The following is an 8,920-nucleotide window of genomic DNA, read 5'->3' as shown; positions in this document are numbered from 1 at the left end:
TATTGAGTACAACCAAATTCGATTGGTGTCACATGCATAACAATACAAAATTGTACCCACAACAAATGAAAATCAAATTGCAGAACTGAACCAAACAGTTAAATGGACAGCAGAGCAAATGAACCAAAATAGTTAACTGCGCACGACATTGCAGAATAGAAACATGTACTAGAAGATAAGAAAATTAACAAAACAAAGAATGCTTGAGAACAGTACTACGAAATGTAGCAATTGTTGGACCAAAGTGTTAACTGAACATTACATTTCAAAGGACCAAACTGTTAACTGAACATCAGATTGCATATTAACATTACAGAGGACAAATCACTAGAAGGCACTGGCGGTGGCCTCGAGAAAACATCACGAACTGTATTTTAAAGTAGAGACAACCGCGTGGCGGTGTCGACGGTGGCTTCGAAGATGAGGTTCTCCTCCAAGATCTGGCAGTCGACACGCATGGCAGCCATAGCGACCTCGTTCGCGCGTGCGGCCGCATGCTACTCAGTTCCATGTTATACTGCGTGTAAAATGGCTGTGGGCGGCGCTTAATTGGAGGAGGGGGCAGTGATTTTGGTGGAAGGTGTCGCTCCGTCGGTCGGGGCATGTGGGACGGGAAAGGAGGAGGATGGTGTGGGTGGGGTGTGGATTACCTGACCATATCGACGAGGCCGCGCAACAAGAAGAAGTGTCGGTGGCACAGGAGGCCGCGCAGCAAGAAGAAGGGTTGCCGGCGAGGAGGCGGCGCTGCAAGAAGAAGGGTCGCCGGCGAGGAGGCGGCGCTGCAAGAAGAAGAGTAGCCAGCGAGGAGGCGGCGCTGCAAGAAGAAGGGTCGCCGGCGAGGAGGCTGAGCTGTCATTAAGCAGTAGTGAAGGTTTGAACTTGGAAAGCAAGGAGGAACAGTGGAAATGTGGCTTTTGGTAGGAGGGAGGGGGCGGGGAGATAGATATTTTCGCGGTGGCCAAAAAATTTCGCTCGGTGCCGCGAGAAACTGGCGTGCAAGTGTGGTTCAAGCAGGGGCGGTGGACTGTAGACGATGAAGCTTCCTGTGTAAGCCAGACAAGACGGTGCGCCAAGATATTTTATATCGTATCCCACACGATTCTTTCTAGTAAACTGTTTGTGGTATACCTGATTTTTCATTATGTTTTGAAAGACAAAATGGTGTTACGGAGGGAAAGGATGGTGTTTGAATTGCTAGAACATTTACGTACAGTGAACATGCAACTAGTACATGAGTGTCGTGTTTAATTTTGGAATTATTCCATATTCGTTTGGCCTTTTTTATACATTAATTGAGTTTTTGGGCATTTAATGTGCATAATTCAAATTTGAACTACAAGCACATGCTCCAGTGCACCAAAGTTGTTTGAAAAATCACATGTGTGTCCTTGGGTGAATTTCTAGGTCCCATGCAAGAGATGAGAGTGAAATTCAAACATCTGGGCATCGTGGCTCGGCCGGAAAGATTGAGAAACTTGGTTTTTTAATTCATGTAAATCCAAAACACGCCTGAAAATCATGAAACTTGGCATGGTGTCATGACATGGCACCAACATGCCGCGGTATTTTTTTTGGCCGAATTGGGACAAGCTTTGGTGTAAGCTTCTTGCAAACTGGAACTTCCTTCAAGAAGGCTCGTGGTTCTGAGAGGGAACATGTCACCTCCGTGTGCGAAACGACATACGTACACTGCCTTCTCCTGCCTTAATTTTTTACACTGGCAGATTAGACCAAATAGAAGTACCGTGCTAAATTTTAGAATTATTCTGGGTTCGTTTGACCTTTTTAATACATTAATTGAGTTTTTGCACATTTAATGTGCATAATTCAAATTTGAAATACAAGCACATGCTTCAGTGCACCAAAGTTGTTTGAAAAATCACATGTGTGCCCTTGGGTGAATTTCTAGGTCCCATGCAAGAGATGAGAGTGAAATTCAAACATCTGGGCATCGTGGTTCGGCCGGAAAGATTGAGAAACTTGGTTTTTTAATTCATGTAAATCCAAAACACGCCTAAAAATCATGAAACTTGGCATGGTGTCATGACATGGCACCAACATGTTGCGGTATTTTTTTGGCTGAATTGGGACAAGCTTTGGTGTAAGCTTCTTGCAAACTGGAGCTTCCTTCAAGAAGGCTCGTGGTTCCGAGAGGGAACATGTCACCTCCGTGTGCGAAACGACATACATACACTGCCTTCTCCCGCCTTAATTTTTTACACTGGCAGATTAGACCAAATAGAAGTATCGTGCTAAATTTTAGAATTATTCTGGGTTCGTTTGGCCTTTTTTATACATTAATTGAGTTTTTGCACATTTAATGTGCATAATTCAAATTTGAAATACAAGCACATGCTTGAGTGCACCAAAGTTGTTTGAAAAATCACATGTGTGTCCTTGGGTGAATTTCTAGGTCCCATGCAAGAGATGGGAGTGAAATTCAAACATCTGGGCGTCGTGGCTCGGCTGGAAATATTGAGAAACTTGGTTTTTTAATTTCTATAAATCCGAAACACGCCTGAAAATCATGAAACTTGGCATGGTGTCATGACATGGCACCAACATGCCGCGGTAATTTTTTTGTTCGAATTGGGACAAGCTTTGGTGTAAACTTCTTGCAAACCGGAGCTTCCCTCAAGAAGGCTCGTGGTTTCGAGATGGAACCTGTCACCTCCGTGTGTGAAACGACATACGTACACTGCATTCTCCTGCCTTAATTTTTTTACACTGGCAGATTAGACCAAATAGAAGTACCGTGCTAAATTTTGGAATTATTCCGGATTCGTTTAGCCTTTTTTATACATTAGTTGAGTTTCTGCGCATTTAATGTGCATAATTGAAATTTGAACTACAAGCACAGGCTCCAGTGCACCAAAGTTGTTTGAAAAATCACATGTGTGTCCTTGGGTGAATTTCTAGGTCCCATGCAAGAGATGAGAGTGAAATTCAAACATCTGGGCGTCGTGGCTCAGCCGGAAAGATTGAGAAACTTGTTTTTTTAATTCCTGTAAATCCAAAACACGCCTGAAAATCATGAAACTTGGCATGGTGTCATGACATGGCAACAACGTGCTGTGGTAATTTTTCTGTCCGATTTGCGAAGGCGCGCACATTAATAATCAACAAAGTCATTTTGGAACAAGTGCTGTCATATTACAAATCGGAAACACAAGTATTATTGAAACCGTGGGCATTCTACTTACCAATTACGTGCGGCCACACGTTCCTTTTTATTGGCTAGGAGGTGCCATGAGGGGTAGCTATTTGAGTACGGGAGGCGTGCGATCAGACCCATACGCGTGCTCACCGGGAGGAGAGCCCTTTGACTGCTACCAGCCGCGCACCTCCCTCCCAATGTCTCCATTAATGGTGCCCGAGCACCTGTTCTACGACGTGGCTATATGTCTCACTGGACTGAGATTTAAGAGAGAAAAATGAAAATCTGAAAAGAAAGTTTTGCACCGATCTTGATGTAAGATCCGACAGACCTATATAGCATCGACTGCGACTTATAGCAAGCATGATGAATATAAGGACTATGACCTTAGATAATAATTGTCTTACATATTTAGAAACATAATTAAAAAAGCCACATGCAGCAATGCTCGAAATACACAAGGGCAAAAGAAGAAGGAAGATAACAATCTGGCTCGCTGATCTCTACTTTCTTGATGCATTGCTGCAGGTCGCGGGAACTAGTCTCCATGTCGAGCGGCGACGAGCTTTTTCTTGTCCTCTAGATGCTGCTTGAGAGCATCCATAGATTCCTCCACCAGCCTTCTGCGCTCGATGCGCAGCATGGCATTCTCGTCCATAAGTTTCTCGACGATGACGCCGGTCCTCTTCAGCAAGGCAGTGGTCTGTTCCTGCTGCTCCGCACTTTCGACGACCTTCGCCCTCAGCAGGTCGTGCTCGGCCCGGAGCTTCGCATTGCTCTCATTTAGTTGCCGGATGACGTCGGGAGAGTGTTCAAACGAGGCTTTCAGGTCATCCTGCAACCTCGCCCACCTGGAGATCTGATCCATCTGCCTAAGGACGAGGGCACGCATGGCCTGTAAGAGTCCTTGCCTGTCCGCGAGACATTTTCCCAGGCCGCCGCGGCACGGGAGGACATCTCCGTTGCATTCGCGGCACAACGGGACATCTATTCTGCTTCCGCGGCGTGGCCGGACCAGTCTGCTGCATCGACGGCGCGACAGGACCTCTGTGCTTCTTCGGCGGCGCGGCGGGACCTCTTTGCTGCTACGGCCGTGCGGCGGGACATGTTGGCTGCTTTCGCGGCGAGGCGGGACAACTCTGGTGCTTCCGCTTCCAGGCTCGCCTCTCCCTGGTGGCAATCTCTTGACCCAGAACTCACGCTGGCCATAGCGGACGCAAGGGAACGATGATGAATGACTTGTTTGTTTTTGACTTTTTGTGGATGAGGAGTTGAGGAGGAATGTGCAGTCATCTTGGAGTAGTAGTATTTATAACCGAGTAGTAATACACTCCTAAGTGGGAAACCGTTTAGGTTTTGATCGGTGTGAACAGGTTTGCAATTTGGAATGTGACGGGACACATGCTCAAAATTTACTGACGGTTATAAGTGCGGCACTATTCCCGAAAGGCGTAATGTGGGCACGTACGCCTTCTCGGCCGCGTACGTGGCGTTTGCACCATAGGGTGCACCGCAATAGGCAATGTCAGCACACGTCTTGTTCCAACAACCGTGCGCGCTCGTTATTACCATCGCACGTGCTTCTTTTAATTAGAATGTGTGTGCCCGTCTAGCGCACACACGCTGATCTATCTAACTATTTTAGTTTGTTGTGGCTAATCGCAAATAGTTCATCCATGTGAAGTGTATGCCATCAATCGCAGACACTTTGATCTGGCTGACCCGTTTCTATTCTGTTGCCTAATCGCAAACAGTTAACCCTTTTGAAGCGTACGTCCTCAATCACATACACCTTGATCTGGCTGACCGTTTCTTTTGTGTTTCCTAATCACAAACAGTTCATCCGAGTGAACTGTATGTTGTACATCGCACACGCCTTCATCTGGCTGCCCGTTTCTTTCGTTCCTCCTCATCGTAAACAGTTAATTGAGCTGAACCATATGCCCTGCATCGCACACTGTAGCGACCAGACCTCAAACGGTCCAATCTCTGTGCTTCGGTGTCATCCCTGGATCAGTAATACTGACACCACACAGTACTTGAAGGATTTATAGCAGAGTAGCAATCACACACTTATTACATCAAGTGTCTCCAAAGATAACTTATTACAATAAAAATGGCTTAAGGCCATCTAATAACGATAACAACGGAAGGCTTGGAAAATAAGTGAGTCCATCAACTCCAACGGCATCACTGAGTATAGAACCACGACGGCGGCGGCGTCGGCGGCGGCGAGCGGGCGGCGGCGGCGGCGGGCGGCGTCGTCGGCGGCGGCGGGCGGCGTCGGGCGCGGGTGGCGGCGTTGAGCACGGCGGCGGCGACGGGCGCGGGGTTCGAGGTGGGGCGGCTAGGGTTTTGGCCCGGGGTGGGACGGCGGCTTATAAAGGCTGGGTCCGGGGAGTCCGGGCCTAGCACGGCCCGTAGGTCGGTTCGGATGTTTTCTTTAAAAAACTTACGCTCGGAAAAAAACAGAAGGACTACTAAACGGACTCCAAAAGTCCCGAAATAATTTTTTCCCGGCTTCTAAAATCATGCCGCACAGGATGAACATTTATTTGGGGCCTAAATGCAATTTTGAAAAACGCGCGTTTTTCCTAAATTCAAATAAAATGGCAAATAAAACCAAATAAAATCTTATTTGATTTTTTATTAAATCCTCAATATTTCTTTATTTTGGGAAAGTCATTTTATTCCCTCTCTCATATTTTTGTAATAGAAATAATTGAAGATAAAATAAATAAAATCAAATGATCCTGTTTTCAAAATTTGAGACAACTCAAATATGAAAATAACGAAATCCCCAACTCTCTCCGAGGGTCCTTGAGTTGCGAAAAATTTCTAGGATCAACCAGAATGCAATAAATATGATATGCAATGATGATCTAGTGTATAACATTCCAAATTGAAAATTTGGGATGTTACAGCACACGCAACTAAAATCTGAACCGTGCTTGATGCATCCTCCATCACAAACGTTTGCACCTTTTTTGATGGTTTTTTACACCACCGTTTGCGATTATGGCATCGCACACAGTTTCGTCGAAGGGTCTCTGATCGCAGTGTCGCGTTAGCAGCATCCTGCAGTAGTGCCATGACCTAAGACTAGGATCTGTTTCCTCATATGCTAGCCAACATGGTGAGTATTCCTTATAACCCGTGTATTGTCGGGGGTTCAATGGTATTTGTATTCTATCAATAACAGCCTGCTTATGTTGTCTTCTTAGCAGGACACCATAAATTTTTGGTTGAATTACCTTGTCAGCCAGGTGAAACTGGCCTTGGTAGAGAATAAACAGCTCACCGATGACTTGGTGGAGTCGCGTGGTCTATACTTGCAGGACATTGCTAAACACATGCATGCAATAGAAGAGATGGGTCGGTCCACGAAGTTGACTCGTGAGGTGGTAATGATGCTCAGTGAGGAGAATTAGAGGCTAAGGAATGATCGTCGTTGATTCGAGGCTAAGATGGACTCCATGGAGGAGGATATCAAAGCGACTATGAATGATGTTAACGAGATGAGAGAAGCATGGGGTTTGACAATGCTTACATGAAAGCAATGAAACACGATGCTGTACTAACCGGGCCATCACCTTTCGTACTCTCTGGTGATGGTTAAGTTACTAGTTTGTGCAATGATGCTTGGTTAGAACTGTATGCCACCTCCTCATTACATACTTTGTTGGTCTTCTACCTGGACCAACTCTTGTATCCCTGTCAATGAATTTGTGGCGCCATGCAATGTACTAATGCTTTCATGGTTGTCGAATTTGATCGACTTATTTTGCATTACGTCGCCATATTTTGCCCACCGGGATCAGTTATGTAGGCCGTCTGGCTTGGGTGCAATGACAATGCACCTGATGTGTATACATTCATGCCCGCGTTTATCAGGCCTTTCAACTTAGTTGCAATGAAGCACCTGGTGTGTATACATTCATGCCCATGTTTATCAGGCCGTCCGGCTTGGTTGCAACGACAATGCACCTGGTGTGTATACATTCATGCTTGTGTTTATCAGGCCATCCGGCTTGGTTGCACTGATAATGCACCTAGCATGTATGCGTTGGTAATATAATATCTAATGCAATACCAGGTCTGATGCTTATCGATTATTTTTCTCAGCCTCTCCTGCACCACCCTCACACAGACCCGGACCCCAACCCACCCCCACCAACACCAACGCAATAAGCGAGCGGAGTCGCAAGCTCTACATACCGCCGAGTGTGCACGGGGAAATCTCCAACGACTCAAGATCCAAGGTGCGTGCTTGTAACTTGTATTCATATTTCTGGACAACCCGTATTCCGTTTGGATCTACGAAGCCTTGTCCTTATTGTCAGTGCATTGGTCAAGTTAATAGACAATCTCAGGTTGACAAACAAGCTTTAATCCTGTAATCATTTAACTTCTATTTTGAAGGGCGTGCTTTCTGCTAGGGTGGATCCCATGGAGAATCTTTTCAATGCAGTGTTGGCACACAGTAAGAAACTGGAGAACGAACTGGAGGAACTACGAGCATTTTTCTTGTGGGACGTAACCAAGCAGATAGAAAGTCTTCATCAGATGCTGGAGAAGAATAATGAACTCATTACCAAGCTAATGGAGGACTATGCAGAGTTTCATAAAGAGAGGCGTACTACTGATGAGTTGCGGGTAGGGATCGCGCAGAGCTTGTTAAATTTGAAGTGAACATGATAGGCATGGGGGTTGCCCCTCTGCCATTAAATATATGCCGTCGAACTATGTTATGTTTAGAGACATATGGCACTGAATTCCGTATGGTACTTAATATCAATATGCATGATTTGTAATAGTTATCCAAGTCTGTACTTGTCTTATGTGGTTGTCTGTTGGTATGTGGAGTATTTCAAGACTCGTGTCAAGTACAGAGCTAGATATCTTAATTTGCTGGGCGTTTGATGTAGGGTGGAACCCTAGAGGATGATCTTTCATGAGCGGATCCCGCGAAGAACACACGAGGGGAAAACATGAGGGAAACTAGAGGAAAACACTCAAGTCAACGAGATTCGATTACACATGTTCTAGATCCGAGTAACAAACATAACAAGGGATGGTACAAATGGTCGGTAATTCTTCCCAATCCGTGAGGAGATGGGGTCTTGAATCCACGAGGGGATCTTCCCTTGACGAGGTCTTGAATCCACTTGGGGGATCTTCTCCTAGGAGGCCTCGGTCTCCAATGGAGTAGGGGTACAAGTGGATGAGCAATGCTCTAATCTCCAAAATGAGCTAAGACAATGCTAACCCTAACAAGAGGCGGAGGTGGTCTATTTATAGTCTAGGACGAAGTTGGGGCGAGTTGGAGTGATACATGGGCCGGAGGCCTGTTACACTGTGCGCAGACAGGGGCCGGATGTCCGGGCCTTCATGTCGGGTCGAATGTCCGGCCTGAGGGTGCTAGATGTCCAGGGTGGCCTCGGTTGCGTTCTATGAAGAGTGTCGGATTTCCGGGCTGGGGCCGGATGTCCGCGCCCTGTAGCTTGTTGGTTGGGCTGCTGCTAGGGACACCTCCAGGGGCCGGATGTTCGGGCCATGTAGCTTAAGGCTGTTGTCCTTTGGCCGGGCTGCATGTTCCAGGGGCCGGATGTCCGGGTCTTGGGATCTATCTTCGGTCCTTTCCGTCATTCCTCTTCATCCTTGTACTTGGGAAGTTTTCCGTCTTCATGTACATCTCAAAGATGGTTCTCTTGATACCTGATCATGCATAATGTTCTGTACTTAGGTATTAGCCATGTCTCG

This window comes from Triticum urartu, chromosome 6, assembly GCF_003073215.2.
Source record: "Triticum urartu cultivar G1812 chromosome 6, Tu2.1, whole genome shotgun sequence".
In the NCBI taxonomy this organism is placed as follows: Eukaryota; Viridiplantae; Streptophyta; class Magnoliopsida; order Poales; family Poaceae; genus Triticum; species Triticum urartu.
This window is presented reverse-complemented; position numbering follows the sequence as displayed.